This window comes from Pagrus pagrus (genome assembly GCF_965226575.1).
Source record: "Pagrus pagrus genome assembly, chromosome: 19".
Classification (NCBI taxonomy): Eukaryota; Metazoa; Chordata; class Actinopteri; order Spariformes; family Sparidae; genus Pagrus; species Pagrus pagrus.
In genome coordinates, this window is record NC_140203.1 from 904789 (window position 1) to 922138 (window position 17350).

The 17350-nt window shown below is 45.1% G+C and overlaps 1 protein-coding gene across 1 annotated transcript in view; it reads left to right on the forward strand.

Moving 5' to 3' along the window:
* The window catches only part of gfra2b (GDNF family receptor alpha 2b), an 88133-nt gene that overhangs the window by 35130 nt on the left and 35653 nt on the right, over window positions 1-17350 (forward strand). The window lies entirely within an intron of this gene.

Here is a 17350-nt window from a genome sequence, read left to right on the forward strand (position 1 = left end):
TCTCAGTATTTTAAGTGTCAAACATCTCTTCATGAAGTTCAGTCGTGTGTGTTATCACCATTTTCTTTCCTGAAGTTTAACAGCTGGCTTTTGTCTCCAGCCGCTCTCCGTTTGTCCAAACTTCTATTCATCGTCTCTGAATGACAGGTTTTGTCTCCAGACGCAGACGGTTGACTCGAGGTCCTTGACGGTGTCGTTCAGAGCGCCCGTGTGATCATTTGTGACTGCTTCTCTTTAAAGTCATAGATCAGTTGTGAATGTGTGGGAACACAGACGCATCAAAGAAAACACAGAGACGAGTCCCTGACGCTTTTAGAGATATTCAGACTCTTTGTGATGACAAGGTCCAGACTGAGCCGGCCCCTCGACGGACGATAACACATCAAGCGTCTTTAGTTCCTGAGCAGCACTGTTTTCCAGATGCGAGCTGAAATCCCCTGACGTGGTCAGACGACTGAAATCTGAACAAATTACAGACAAAACCTCAGACAGAGCTGCTGTTTGAAGCAACGGCTTGAAGTTGAATCTTGAGACTTCATTGTTTGTCAAAAGTAACATCACATAAAAGGTAAAAGTAGAAATTGTTCATTTATTTATTTATTAAGACGCATTCAACTGCACAGACGTCGTAGGTAGACGCAGTAACTCTTCTCCTGCGACTCCTCAGATTTTGTATTCTGGCAGCTGTCCTGTGATAACACAGAGCATGCACGGTTTATTTTTTAGACAACCATGAATAGAGAGCTGCAGTGATGATGTGTTTCTGTAGCTAACTGAAGTTAGCATGGCGCTGGTTCCCTCTGTGGGATTAATGAACTGGATTTTGGATTATTGCAGAAGTGTCTGATCCTTCCAGGTGTTATTTTTAAGATAATCTCCACAGATGAACTCCACTTTGTGATGTTTGAAGTGTAAACTAAATCTCTAGCAGTAAAAAGCTAATGCTAGGCTACAACCAGACGACATCACGGTCACACGACTTAACTGTTTTTAACACACAGCTCTATAATTAAACGGTGCAGTATGTAGGAATCACTACATTGACCAACAGATTGTGAAGAAATAACAGTTTTGCCATTATGACGTCTATGTATTGAAGTTAGCATGCTAACCAGCTAGCTTTGACCTGTCCCGGTCCAAAGCTAGCAGTGTAAGCACCAACACTCTCCCAGTACTCCAAGCTCACCTTCTGGACTTCTAGCTGCGTGGCTAACGGAGCTAACTAGCTAATGGCAGCTACTGGCCAGATGTTACAGACTGCACCTTTAAATTGTGGGACAAAACGTGTAAACATCTCCAGCCTGTGGTCACCACAGAGCTGACCTCAGACAGCTAACTCTTTGTTTTAGGACTACAAACTACAGCGCTCTATTTAGAAACAGCCACAACCAAGAACCTAATAATATACTATTCAATGTGTTGATAAATCCATGCAGCCACGCCCCCGGACACGTGCTGTACGTCAGCTTCATACATAAACACGTTACACGCAAACGCAAATATTCCTCGGAGACATGAAATGTAAACAGTGAGCCGATGTCCTCGCTGCATCGCTCCATCAGCAGCTCACTGATTGGTCATACTGCATTAGACCTGCTGCACGACGCGCTCGCTCTTTCTCCGGCTGTGTGTCCGCTTCACACGCAATTCTGAGGAGTGTTTAAATGTCAGGAGCCCCGAGCGATACATCGTCATTTACACTTTCTCTGGGTGTGTGCGTGTGTGTGGTCAAACAGCTGTGAAATAGACTCGCAGCTCTGTAAATTGGGTTGTGCTCTCTCAGATTAACACAACACAAGTACAAACATGTTCAAAGCAGGAGAGCTGCAACCAATGCAACTTCAAAAGCACTTTCCCTCTCCTATCTCACACACACAGACACACACACACACACACACACACACACACACACACACACACACAGGCAGAGTGTGCAGCGGTGCAGGTGGTGTGTAACATTTCAATTATTTCCAACGTCCGACCTATAACATCGCTGAGAAACATGACATCAATCTCCACACGTATTCTCATACATGTGCAGGATTCAGAGTGTGTGTGTCTGTGTGTGTGTGTGTGTGTGTGTGTGTGTGTGTGTGTCTGTGGTGCTTCCCAGCAGTCAGTGCTGTCTGTTAAAGCTGTTTGCAGTGTGTCCGTGTCTCTCAAATCACCTGTCTACTGGAATCTGGAAGCATGATGTGAAGATCCAGCGTCAGAGCGGCTGCGAATGCTCAGAGCAGATAAAGAGGAAACAAGATGGAGGGAGAGAGGAGGGAGGAGGAGATAAGAGGATAATACACAAGTGTGTTAAATAGCAGTGGCAGAAGAAAGAGCGCTGGAACATTAAAGTATGTTTCAGACAAGAGTGTCGCAAATTGATTGGAGGGGAAGGCGAGGCGTGACAGAGTGTTTGTGAATATGGAGCTGGATGTGTGTGTGTGTGTGTGTGTGTGTGTGTGTGTGTGTGTGTGTCTGTGTGCGTCTGTGTGTGTGTGTGAATGTGACAAAGGGAGTTTCAAAAGTAGTGAACTGTACAGACTTGAAACTTATCTGCAAGTAAGATTTAAAGGTGTAATCTGTAAAATATGGACAGAATTCAAAGGCAGCTGTGAACACATAGGGGGCAGCGTATCGACAGAGGAGCCAACAACTGCTGCTATTTTGCTAGCTATCCTTGGCTGTAGCTAGCTACCATTAGCTAATTAGCTCATGGCTCAGTTTGGCGTGGAGCCGGTGGCCTGAGAGTCTGTCTGGATGGAAACCTCGGATCACAGGGGCAGCATCCCGGGGAAGACGTCTGGACCGCAGACTGGGACTGAACTCAGCCTCTGAGAGAGACGGAGGTCAGTGTGAAGACAGAGGACACAGTACAGAGGCGATTTACAGCGGCTCTGACCAGGACTATGACTCCTGGACGAGAAGACACGGCAGGCGGGGACAGGAGAGGACAGAGAGCGAGAGTCGGACATCATCAGCGTGTAGAGCCAGAATATCTTCACATATTACTGTGAACTGAGGATTGATTTGGACCGAACCAGAGGTGACTGTGGAGACAAACCAACACTGTTCTGGTGACTGTGGTTCAGTTGGGTCCAGTTTGAATGAAGTGTGTTTGACGATGAGTTAACGAGGTGATGAAGCTCGTCTGAGTTCAGTCACAGAGAGAAACTTGAGTTCAGACGGTGGAAGGTTGTATTTTTCTGTTTAGAAGGAAAATAGATGTCAAAATATTTCTTTCTTCACATTCAGGGAGTTTATTCTGTTGACTTATTAGACTCAGTAGTGAACTGGCTGCTTTTACATCTCCAGCTGAAACTACGGGGCTAACAGACTAGCTGGTTAGCATGCTAACTTCAGTAGACATCTCGTTTCTTGTAGTCATCGTGTTTCTTCACACTCTGTTCATAATGTTGGTTCAGTTTTTGAAGGTTTTGAAGACCGACTGATCAAAGAAAATGATTTTCTTACATACGAGTTGTTGTTTGACGCTGACGTTAATCACCTGATCGATCAGAGACCATCAGACGATCAGTTTCTGGCAGGTCAGACCTTTGCTCGTCTGTTTGCAGCTCAACTGTCTGATTTCCAACATGGCTGCCGTGCAGAGATCTGTTAAACTGCAGTGAGCTTGTTCTCATGTCACTGCTGCAGGATTTCACATGTTGTGGTTTAACTGTCTTCAGACTGCTGCGATATAAAACTGTGAGAAATGATTTAAAAGATGTAGATGAGTTAACACAATGCACAGTGTTGATAAGAAGGCGCAGTGTCGGCACATCAGCTGATTGTGGTGAATTAAAACGGACTGTGAAAAAGATGCACCGCTCTGATTCTCCCTGATCAAAACTGTGAAACTAATCAGAACTGTTTTCATGTGACAAGAGGCCGAAGATGCAAACGAACCGAGGTGAAAATCTGGTTCATATTCATCCAGAGGACGACCTGAAATCATTAGTGGTTGTTTGTGTCCTCCAACACTTCAGACACAATCACTCCACAGCTGATGATCAGACTCATCACCTCTCTGATCCAAATAAATGGCTCTTCATCCTCACGCCTCGTCTCAATCTTCATCCTTTTAGCTCTCCATCAAATCTGCATCCATTAGAGACTCGCTGTGTTTTCAGCCTGAGAGCAGAGGCCATCTTGTTTCATTCAGCCCGTCTCAGGCTGTTCAAAGACCGTCTCTGTCTCAGCGAGGCTTCATCCGGACTTTACAGTCCTGTCTACGATATCTGCTCCGACATGATCAAATGAGGATCTGTGAGGCTGCAGTGCTTCAGACGGGAGAGGAGAGGAGAGGTTGGAGAGGAGATAAGAGGACAAGAAAGAAGAGAGGAGAAAAGGGAGGATGGAGGGACAGAAGTGAAGGAGGAGGGGAGGAAACAGGAGAGGAGCTGAGAGAGGACGAAGCAAGAAAAGAGGAGAAAGGTGAAGAGGAAATGTGAGACGAGAGCCTGAAAAAGCAGAAAGCAGAGGAGAGTAGATAATCTATCCACAGGGGAGCAAACAGTAAGACGTTACCTCCTGACACAGCTTCATCTGTGTGTGTGTGTGTGTGTGTGTGTGTGTGTGTGTGTGTGTGTCCTGTAGATTCTGAGAAAACAACATTTTCTGAGTGTGATTGTATATGTTCTTATATTTCCTCTCATCACAGAGGCGACATGCTGCTCTTGCCCTCACACTGAGGTGAAACATTTCCTTCAGATGAGTTTATATTGTGTAAGAACAGACTTCAGGCTCTGTGGACACACCGGACTGTCCTCAGTGCTTCCACTGCTTTCACAAATGAAGACTCGCATGATTTTAATCAGGAGGACCGTCCTAATCAGGGTTGAGTGAGTCCTCGGTGGAAACTCCCAGGATCTCTTTCAGCAGCTCAGCAGTCAGAATGAGAGCCACGCTAATCCAGCTCGGTTTAAGGCTGCTGCCGTCTGATGTCTGATCACAGGAAGAGGAAATGGACAAAATGGGACTCAGGCTGCAAAACAACGTGAAATCTGAGACTGTTGTGTCCACAGAGACCTGTCTCCATCCCATCTTTACACAGACCTGTCTCCATCCCATCTTTACACAGACCTGTCTCCACTACATCTTTACACAGACCTGTCTCCATCCCATCTTTACACAGACCTGTCTCCACTACATCTTTACACAGACCTGTCTCCATCCCATCTTTACACAGACCTGTCTCCTCCACATCTTTACAGAGACCTGTCTCCTCCACATCTTTACAGAGACCTGTCTCCACCACATCTTTACACAGACCTGTCTCCATCCCATCTTTACACAGACCTGTCTCCATCCCATCTTTACAGAGACCTGTCTCCACCACATCTTTACAGAGACCTGTCTCCACCACATCTTTACACAGACCTGTCTCCATCCCATCTTTACAGAGACCTGTCTCCATCCCATCTTTACAGAGACCTGTCTCCACCACATCTTTACACAGACCTGTCTCCATCCCATCTTTACAGAGACCTGTCTCCATCCCATCTTTACAGAGACCTGTCTCCATCCCATCTTTACAGAGACCTGTCTCCACCACATCTTTACACAGACCTGTCTCCATCACATCTTTACACAGACCTGTCTCCACCACATCTTTACACAGACCTGTCTCCATCCCATCTTTACAGAGACCTGTCTCCACCACATCTTTACACAGACCTGTCTCCATCACATCTTTACACAGACCTGTCTCCACCACATCTTTACAGAGACCTGTCTCCATCCCATCTTTACAGAGACCTGTCTCCATCCCATCTTTACACAGACCTGTCTCCACCACATCTTTACAGAGACCTGTCTCCATCCCATCTTTACACAGACCCGTCTCCACCACATCTTTACACAGACCTGTCTCCACCACATCTTTACACAGACCTGTCTCCATCACATCTTTACACAGACCTGTCTCCATCACATCTTTACACAGACCTGTCTCCACCACATCAGACCTGTCTCCACCCCATCTTTACACAGACCTGTCTCCACCACATCAGACCTGTCTCCACCCCATCTTTACACAGACCTGTCTCCACCACATCTTCACACAGACCTGTCTCCACCACATCTTTACAGAGACCTGTCTCCACCACATCTTTACACAGACCTGTCTCCATCCCCTCTTTACAGAGACCTGTCTCCATCACATCTTTACACAGACTTGTCTCTACCACATCTTTACAGAGACCTGTCTCCATCCCCTCTTTACACAGACTTGTCTCTACCACATCTTCACACAGACCTGTCTCCACCACATCTTTACAGAGACCTGTCTCCACCACATCTGTATCCTGTATCAAGCTCTTGGCGGGTGGACTGTGCTCTGAGCTGACAGAGTGCAGGACTACAGCTGGACGAGGAGAGGTGGACTCACACACAGTCACAGTTGATGGACAGTTTTTCCTTTAAAATGTTTTTTTTATGTGAATAACTGTATTTATGTTCTGTAATTTGTGTAGCATGAAGGAGTTTATGAACTTTCATTTCATTATGCAGCACTGTGTTGCCTAATGACGGATAAATGATTATTTCACTGCACATTATAAACAGTGAGTGGATGTACACTTTCTCCAGAAAATGAAGCCTTTTCTATTAAATTTCTCTAACGTAACGTTTGTTGTTTCCATGGCCACAATGAACAACAACTTTGAATCTTTTGTGTGCAGCGAGTTAAAAAGTCAGATTGAAGATGAGAGTGAGGAGTTCAGCAGCAGCTGTGGTGTCCAGGAGGTAGTTTGTACAGACAGAAATACGCATGAAGATGTTCTGAGTCTGCATCTAGTTAAACATCTTGAATGTTTCTAAGTTTTCGGAGCTGAAACATCGTCGCCTCTGCTGCTGATTTAACACGTTTCAAACTTACTGCCGACGTGAAGCTGCAGTTTGTTCAGGCTGAGGTCAGTTTTGAGACACAAACTTCTGGAAAATGTGTGAAAAGCTATTTGATTTTCACTTTAATGGGCTCGATTAGGATTAGCTCCTGGATTAGGATTTGGATTAGTATTTGGATTAGGATTAGCCTGCTGCTACATTATGCAGTTTGAATGCAGTTTCAGCTTCATGCAGTTGTGTTATATTTCTTAGACCATCTAGAGAAAAGTCACAAACGTGGTTTTATGATTATCAGCATGTTATCAGCATGCGTTTGACGACACACTGTGAAAAATAAAAAGTTGAAACAACTTTTGGGAAATGAACTTCAACATTTTTTTTACATCTTCATTGTATCTAAAGTCATATATGTCTTTGACTTGGTTGTTGGTAGTCGTTGTGGTGTTTGTCGTACAGTGTAGGACACTATGAAACGAACTTGATGATGTTTCCTCCCATTTTGAGCTGGACATCAGCTGAAACAAAGGATTTCACTGGTCAAATGTATATTTCTGCAGGCGGTAACCTGCTGACATTGAGGTCCATCTGAATATTTTTCCCGGCATGTTCCTCAGCTGTGTGCATACCTTAAAGGTGCAATCATAAGAAATGACAACCTTGAATTCAGACTCCCAACAAATCGGGGCAGCGTATCACAAGAATAACAGCTAGCTGTTTCTAACCAGATTATTTCATACATCCATTAATGTAACTACTGCTAGCTTGTTAGCTCAGTCAGCTGTGCAGCTAGCCAGACTTCCAGGGGAGTGCTGGTGTTGACACTGCTAGCAGGTTTTCAGGCCTGGGGCTAGCTGGTTAGCATGCTAGCTTCAGTAGAAATCTCTTCAACACAGTACAAAGAAGTCCTTCACAGAACATCAATACTGTTATTTCTTCACATTATGTTGATAAATGTTGTTATTTTTGGAATTATTTGAATTCAAATTCTTACATATTGTGACTTATTAAGTTTTTATACATTTCTGCGCTATTTTTTTGGACAAAACAGATTTGGATGTAAACAGACCATGAGCAGAGAACAGTGCTGAAGGCGTTTCTAGATGGAAAGATGTTTTCACTTTCGCTCCAGTAAAAGCTTGATTTTGTCAACTGGCTCCACTGGTGGTGGAGCGCTCCTCCTGCTGATCTGATTGGTTGAGGTTGGCCCGTGATAGACGGTGACAGACGGATGGTTTGCTCCAATCACCTGCAAAGTGGTTTTTGAAAGCACCTGCCCTTTTCCAAACTGTTCGTAGCGGTTCCCTCCCAGATGGGTCTGACCATCTGGCGTGTCAGGTTATTACTAAACTGCTTCAGACAGAGCTGCAGGTAGCAGACGTGGACAGGTATCCCCTCATATCTGCCTCCTTCTCTCCTCACTCTCTGCAGAAAACACAAACCTGCAGCTCTGCAAAGACCTCCTCAGTAACGCTGGGTGAATTTATAAGGTCAGGACAAAAAGCTTTCTACACACAGTAGTTCTCTGACACGAGCTGAGGTGGGAAATCTGAGTAGTTCCACTTTAACATCTCAGGATCGAGTTGGATAGGTGGAGGTCGTGTGAGACAGACGTCAGTGTTTGTTGAGCAGCTTCCTTGTGGACTGCAGCTCTACAGTCTCCAGCCTGCTGCCAACCACAGCCAGCGTCTCCCCTCCTTCACCGCCTTCGGTCGTTCTTCACGTCTTCCTTCATTCGATTCATTTTCTCTTTCTGTCACAACCCGGCCTCTTTTCCTTCGATTCGCCCCCTCGCTCCCTCTCACGCCCACTTCCTCCCTCCAGTTCTGCTTTTGACCTTGTTAGATCATGTCTCAGTGGTGTGTGTATATATATATATGTGTGTGTGTGTGTGTGTGTGTGTGTGTGTGTGTGTGTGATGGAGAACGGACGCTGGAGCACACAGCGGTTTAATAAAACATGTGAGTGAGTGGTTTGTGTGTGTGTGTGTGTGTGTGTGTGTGTGTGTGTGTGTGTGTGCGTACACCCCAGGGCAGGGCTTTGTGTGTTGATCCTGTTGAGGTTGTGTGTGAGGAAGATAACAGGACAACCTAGGGCAACTCTCTAATTGGCCCGCTCTCCTGCCCCGGATACTTGCTCTCTTTCTCTCTATATATATCTGTTCCCTTTCAAACGCTGCTCTCCTATTGCTGCTTCTTCTTCTTCTACTATCTGCGGTGAGGTAGTGCGAGCCAGGCGATGCATTACAGAGGCGGGGGGAGAGAGAGAGGGGGGAGGGAGCTCAGAGATGAGAGAGGGTGCCTCAGGTTGAGGGGGTTAAACAGTGACACCGACGCTAATGAAAATATCACTCTGAAAAAAGGAGCGGTGTCTGTTTGAAGGCAGTTGTGTATTCAGCTCGTGTCAACACACAATTAGGCTTCGCAGCTGTGAGCTGTGGATGTGCGGCTGTGAGAGACGTCTCGGTGAAGAAGGGTTTGGATGTTGAACCTGAGTCCTGATGGCTCCAGAAGTCTGTCTGGGTTTGGTCTCTGATGATGAAGTAAATATGCTTCCCTCCGTACTTATTCTTAATTCATAAGGATTGCTTCCTTTGTTTGCTCACAGCTGATGTTGTTTCAGTGAAATTAAAGAGTCACTGCAGGACCCAGACACATCAAACACACATTAAGGAAGTGCTGTTAATGTGCGTTGAAGAGCTTTCTCTTTCTGTTTCTGTTTCTGTTTCTCTTCCTCTTTCTCTTTCTCTTCTTGTGCACTGACTCTCGGTTCAACATGCAGAAAAACTGAAAGTTCAGGACACACCGCAAAAACTTGCGCGCTCACAGGACGTCCTGACATTGTCCAACCATTAGTAAATTACATGTGCTGTCCCTTCATCATGCTTCAGGCTAATATACATTCAGTGTTAGATACGGACATGGACAGACTTTCTGTCTGGACTGCACATTTACAGAAAGCTTACAGATGCAGACAAAACAGAGCAGTACTGCATAATGCCATTTACCGACGGGAGGAGAGCTCAGAGATTATCTTCACTCCTGTTTATCAACCCGACTGCAGCAGTAAAGTAATCAGCTGCTCGGGGCGATGAACATAAATGATGCTGTTGTCAGACTCTTCTTGATGGTGACCACGCAGCTACACAACCACCAGGACTAATTAAAATCTATCTGATGTTTTCCTCCGTTATGTTTTGTCACATATGCTGACTCACCCTCTGACTCTCTCCTGGAAGTTATAGCAACAGGCGATCAAATAAAACGCACCTTCACCTCGAGTTGTTTTTAGACAAATTTAATCCAAAAGTGTTTCATATTTTATCTTAAAAGACAAATTAGTATCATATTCTGTTGTTCCTTGTGCTTATTTCAGCCATGAGATGTCTGATTACAGAAAGGGAATAAATTTCCACTAAAAATCGGCTTTAATCACCTAGTTCATATTAAAAGGCAACACATTTCAAATAAATGGATTTTGGGCAAACAGCTCCAGAATATATATAATTAGTTGTAATAGATTACAGACTGAGCTTCTCTCTCCGCCCGTTTGATGTTGAAACAGTGAACGTCTTCACGCTGCTAGCATAACTAATCTGAACCCACAGAGTTCACTTCAGTAAATCCATCTCAAACATGTGGTAACCTCTCAGCGCTGCTTTAATTTGGATGAGATGTTCTTTTACTGTTACTGTATCTACACTCTTCATTTGATTTGTTTATGTAGTATTTGACATGAGATTTTTACCAGGAAGCTGGAACGTTTACCGAGTTAAACAACGTGAACTCTCTTGTCACAGCGATCTGAGCCTGACAGACTCTTATTAACCTGCACAGACGAGAGCAGCCGGAGTTACTGTGAAGTTTTTAATCTGCAGTCATTAAGAGCCGCTTCAAACTCGGCAGAGCTGCTGCGAGCGTTAAGCCGAGTGTGCTTCCAGCGGTGGAAGTCTGTTTGACTTCACAAAATCAATACGCTGCGATGTGAGGAGGTGCGAGCTGCTCCTCAGAGACCGAAGGGGATTGTTTAAGTGTTTCCTGCCTTAATGCAGTCGTAAGGAGAGAAACACTGAAACGGCCTGAGAGTTTATGTATGGGCACGGAGCACATGTTTCCTGTCCGCCCCTGAGCACGTCGTCATATGTTGTGCATAACAAGTGCTTCACAAACCTCAGTGGTGCCGAGCTCCTTTCATTAAGCTTTCTGGACGAATGCAGCTAAATCCTGGTCGTTCTCACTGTACCGACTTCAAAGTCCCTGTTTGGATGTGCAGAGGGAGAAAATGAGCCCGTTGTTAGCTGAGAATGAAAATGTGAAGATATTCCAGCAGATTTAGCTGAAACACAGTTTACACAGTGAAACTTCCTTAAATGCATACAAACAGATGTATCGGTGTATACAGGACCAGTTTGCTTTTGAGCCACAGCAGCTGAGCAGATTTAAGTGCAAATACACTAATTGACTAGATTTCTGTTTTAAAAGCTCCTGTTAACTTCACTCAAAGCTCAATTGAGCGGAGATGAATGATACAGACTGAGATGTTACATTACTGAGAGTAATGTTCAGTTTATTATCTCAAGCCAGTTAAGAAAAGGTTCATTACTTTAACCTCAATCTGTTTTTTCAGAACTTTTCATTCAAGTTTAAACTATTTATACTTTTACTCTTCAATCACAGTTTAAACGTTTAGAAATCAGGAAGTGTGAGAAGACAAGTCGTCCTTTCATCGGTCCATTTTTGAGTTCAGAGTCTGTCCATGTTCAGTGTTTACCTGATGGGTAACTACAGTCCAACAGGGCTGAGAGCTGCTGGGGTTTTAAATGTTTAAATGTGAGGCGGCTTCTGTCGGAGACCTTCATGAATAATAATGTTGTTTTCTCGCTGCTGTTAGTGAGGACCAGGTGACTTTTCCATTTAGTCCAGAGTGCAAAGACAATATTTATCTCCTGTTACGAAACACAAAGCAGTGATTCTGATGAAACTGCATCAGGGAGAATAAAGGATATCTCCATAGAAAAGGGCAGACGTGTTACATCATTATCCTCAAGACACAAACTGGTTTTTCTGACATTAGAAACTCGCTCTGTCTTTAGTTCCTGTTGCTCCAGGTGCTGATGAAAAGTAAGACTGTTGTTTGAAATGATTTCACAGATATTTATACCTTTGGGCAATTTCCGTTCAGTGCCGTTGTGTGAAGTGGAAAGATGAGCTCTTAAGAATGAAGCCTGCTTCGTTTTGTCAGCGTTCAGTTCAAACCTTCCTCTGCAGAAATGTTTGAAGAATGTGAAAGGCAGATTGTAATCTTGATAAAGCCAAATGCTCAGGGCTGTGTCATCTGCATAAAAATGGATGTTATAGGTCAGTTTGGGTTATAATATTGTTTATGTGAAGTAAAAATAATAAAGGGCGCTCTGCAGACCCTTGTGGTACACTATTTGTTTCCAGCAAATCATAACAGATGACCTTTATTCTGTCACAGATTTGCATGAAATCAGTTCTGAGCAGAAACCACGACAGTGTAGTCGAGTAAGTTCAGTTAAAAGCAGGTGAACAGCATCAAAAGCCAAAGAGAGATCCACCAACATGCTTCAGGTGCTGTCGTGTTCTTTACATCCACATCAGCAGCTCCGTGAAGATTTAATATTCACTGTAAAGGAAATGAAAAGATGGGAAAAAGTTAACGTCCAAAGTCTTTCAGGTCGTGACGTTTTTGGAAAAATGATGGTGGTTCTTATCAGTGTCAGAAATATTGTGACGGTGGACCTTGTTCATAACTGTGCAGCAGAACAACGAGCCTGTCATTGTTGTCTCGTCTTCGGGCCGAGAGACGGAAAATACTCATCAACCTCAAGTCCCAAACAGCCACAGAGACAGACTGCTGAGCTTCAACAGCCGAGGAGTTTATTTACAAAGTGCTTTCAAACAAATGGAGCTGAGAATTGAATTCAGGGGCCAAAGGCCAAAACAACACAAAACTAATCTAACTAGGAAGTGAACACAAATATGACTGAACAAAAACAAAGAAACCAATTTACAATTTCTGACCAGCCTCACTTCAATAAACAGGAGAACAAGGGATGAACAGAAGCAGCAAACAGCAGCTAACAGTGCGCCCTCTACTGGCTCCTCCAGGTGACGTGGTCCTGACGGTGGCACGAGATGAAAAGTCAGAGGAACTCCAGAGTGTTTACATTTCATCCTGAGGGGAATATACATGTGGAAACCACGTTTAATGGCACTCTGTGTAGAGACAATGCAGGAGCACACATCAAGCTTTAATGTTGGCAGTATACAGCTCTGCAAAGCACAGATATGTTGAAACTTTACATTTCTTTAGGTTCAATTTTCAATTCTGTGTTGTGACAGCACTCGGTTGTCGGTTAGGGTGCGTAAACGATCAGGTTTTGGCTTAAAATACTTTGCTCTGTTGCCACAAACACGGCTGCAAAATATCCGGAGGTCTCGTTAAAAATATTGAGTTTCACGCTTACAAATGTTGTACCGTTGTCTCCGGTGGTCTCTGGCTTGGCAGCCTTCTCGCCCAGCGGTAACACCACCACCTCCTGACACGCAGCTTAGCTCATATACATGTAATCTGAATGTGATGCGACACGTACTGTACTGCACTGTAGAAATGTCAATTTGTTCGGGAACATTTCAGTTTGCAGAAATGTAAAATGCAACATTTCATCCTGTCGACTGGGCTGAAACTCCCGGACTCACCACAGCCATCACTCTACATGTCTGCTAACCACCATGTTGAACTGACTGAGATGATGAAAGACATGTGGACATATCGTCTGTGTCAAACATCCTGATAGGACCCGGCAGAACGGTTCTGACTGTGAGGACAGACAAGAAAAGGATGATTGTGTCACCAGAGGAGAAAACTGTCTCTGGTTTCATTCAGTAACGACGAACTCAGCCTTTCCTGGAAACACACTGATACACTACTGTTTATCTACACAGCTCAGGGCTGTGTGTGTGTGTGTGTGTGTGTGTGTGTGTGTGTGTGTGTGTGTGTGTGTGTGTGTGTGTGTGTTAAACTGCCAGTAGATGTTTGAATGTGAAGAAAAATATGTTTCAGTGGAGGAGATAAGTTGGTAATAAAATACTCTAAAGCACTACAGTAGTCCTCATCTTGTAAACTCGTACATACAGAGCACACACAGAGACTGAGTGTGTGTGTGTGTGTGTGTGTGTGTGTGTGTGTGTGTGTGTGTCTGCTCAAGGTTATCTGCAGGGGAAGCAACATAAGTGAACAGACTGATACTACAAACAGCTTGATGCTCGCACACGTTAATTGTAGTCGTATTCATATTTAATCCTATGTGACATCACAGACGGAGGTGATGACAGCTCACAGCCGTGGCCTCTCCGTCACCCTCTCCCTCTCTGTCACCCATCAGAGGGAGGTAACGACCGACCTGCACGACTATCTGAGGGCACGTTTCAGTCAACAGACAAAATGTCCAACATTTTCAGTCACTATGATTCATAATCTGACTTTCAGTGAGCGAGGACGTCGTCATCTCTGACGTCCATCCAGAAGCAACGTCCATGAATTCACTCAGAAATCAGAGAAAGACGGCAGCTCAGAATGAGAAGCTTCATGTTTTCTTCAGTATCAGAGTAACTCATGACAGTCGTCTGTACGTCAGCAGGTACGCTGCTAACAGGAAGTGCTAACAGCTCGTCCAGCTCGGCTCACACAGGCTTTGCTCTCCTGGTGGGTTTGATTGTTTCTGTCGTCACGCTGCCTCTTACATCAGCCTGTGTGTTGGTGTTAGCATGTTAGCAACTACTAGATATGTTCTGTCTATACTCTGCAGTCACATCGCTGCATTAGTGTGGAGAAGATCGAACTCACGATCAGAAAGAGCGCTTTGAAAGATACTGCCTGATTATACTGGTCAGCCACTTTAGCCAAATGCACTTAGAGGATCTCAGTGTGTGAATATAACAGAGACGCTGTCTAGTCTGCTGTGATCCAACCTCAGCGACACCACGTAACATCCAGCACTGCTGAGGAGCCCAACTGTGATGCTTGTTTGATTTGCAGCTCTGTCATCACGTCCTCTTCCTGTTTCTATCAACATTTCATTTGCATGTTTGAACACCGTGAACGCAGATTAAATGATTTCATGACAATGTAACATGTGGTTTCAGATTTCATTCAGATGAACTGAGGCCGGTGGCTGCACAAGACGTTTCTCTGCAGTTGCTATGTTACTAATAAATATGCATTAATGCTGGATGAGGCTGCAGCTCTGACTCCAGCCGTCATGCCACAGACTAAAGAGCTTTCACAGGCCGAGGTTACAGTTGTCTTTTCCATTAGACTTGTGTAATTGGATGTGTTGGACTTCAGTGGTGTCCACACACACGAGTGTTCACACTTGACACAGTGATGTGACATTCACACATGTAACCAGATCTGTGCAGCACCTTCCCCTTCATCAGAGATGGCACTTGATGCACGAGGAGTCTTCCTCCTCTCCGTTCATTGTGACCCGTCAGTGAAGGCAGCAGATATCATCTCAGGTCTGAAGAGCCGGCTGCTCCTCTCAGACTGTGTGGCAGCAGCGGTGGCGGCGCTCACACACTCTGCTGCTGGTTAAATGTTTGCATGTGAAATGGAAATGTTCATATTTTCTGGCAGCTTAAAGATGATTTCAAGCTCACTGTGGCTAACCGAGGCAGAATGTGTAGTTATTTTCACCACGGCTCCGACAAAATCTGCTCATGCAGAAAATATTTGATTTCGCAGAAACATCCTGGAGGAAATGTTGCTGCTTCCTGTTTTTTATTTCCCAATCAGGAGCTGTGATATTCCTCCAATAGCAGAGCAGGTGGACAGTGAAAAACACTCAGCCGTGTTAGCAGCTGTACCAGGCTGTACTCCAAGACAGTGATGCTTTGAGCTAAATGCTAACACCAGCACACTAACACCATCATAATGTTCACAAATATGATAGCATGCTAACATTTGCTAACTAGTACTTAACACAAAGCACAGCTGAGGCTGAGGAGAGGTCAGTGCAGCAGGTATCTGCGCTCTGAAATCATCCCCAAAGCAAGAAACAAACAAAATGTACGCGCACAAACGAAACCTGAACAGCAGATATCAGAGCTGGACTGCTGGTATCAGATGATGCAAACATATACAAACCGTATGGATGGTGTTATCTAGGTCTCAGGTGGAGGTTGTGTCCGTCACACCTTCAGGAGCCATGAAGAGTCTCCTGTACGCCTCTACAGTCTACTGCTGTGTAACAAGAGGCACATTAGTTCATAAAGATCTTGACAAAGACATGAAAAGAAAACAAACTGCTCGTTCGTCTCAGGGTTTGTTCAAGGTCGTACAGCCACGAGCATTGTGACGCTGAGCCACAGCGTAAACACAGCTTTCTGTTTCACAAGTACTGAGACCACCATCCTCCCTGATCTCCAGCCAGCAGCCGTGTGCTCCCTCAGCATACTGTTACTAATGATCAGTACCGGGCAGAAGGTACCGGTTCAGTACCGGCTGAACCTGCTCGTGTCGCAGCGCTGCTCTCCTTCACGTCAGCCGGCTCAGAGCAGCTCTTCACTGCAGATGAGAGTGAAAATGACTGGAGCTCAGACTGAGAAGCTGCAGGTAACATCTTCTCATGTTCACCTGTGGCTGACGGGACGTCCACAGGTCTCAGCTGTCACCTGATGTTAATGCAGAGACAGAACAACAGCCATGTTTCCCTCAGAGTGGAGATCATCACGTATCTCCACCATCGCAGGAGCTCTTCAGCAGGAAGCGCTCTGATTCGCCCGTTGACCGTCCCTGTTTTGATTTTTACCCAATGAGCGGAGATCTGTTACACACTTTGATCCGCTCTCTGTCAGTTTATTACAGCACCACTTAATCTCCACTTAAGATTTGATCAGCTCCCAGTGGCACCAGCCCGTTATCAGCGAACACCACTGTCACAGGTCTGCAGCTCCACTGACTCAGGATCAGCTGGTCCGGCAGCACCAGCGCGATGCATCGTCAGTAACGTCTCCTCCTGCTTCACATGAACACGCGGACTGTGAGGGTCAGAGCACAGACAGCTGACCGGTCAGCAGCGCTACAATGAAATGAAACATGAACACATGCGACAGTCATGAACAGATAATGCAGTCTGACAGCCCGCAGACAAACTCAAACTCATAATCGGGTCAAATCAGAACAAACGGACACGAGACAGAATCTGTGTGATCTAATGCACCTGAGCTCAGACGGACACTGACGCTCCGGGTTGTGTTTGTTCCTCTGCACTGATTTTGAGTCTTTGTAGTCGTTCTGAGTCTCTCTGTTGGTTCAGTCTCATTGTAGTTTATTTTGCATCTCACTTCCCTGCGGCTCCGAAACATCCAGAACCGAGCCTGTGCAGCTTTTCAGCTGTATAGTTTCTTCCTGCTGTGCAACACGTGCTCCGTCAGTCCGTCACCTGTGTTTGTGTGTTTGTTGTCATTCGATCATCGCAGCAGTGTGC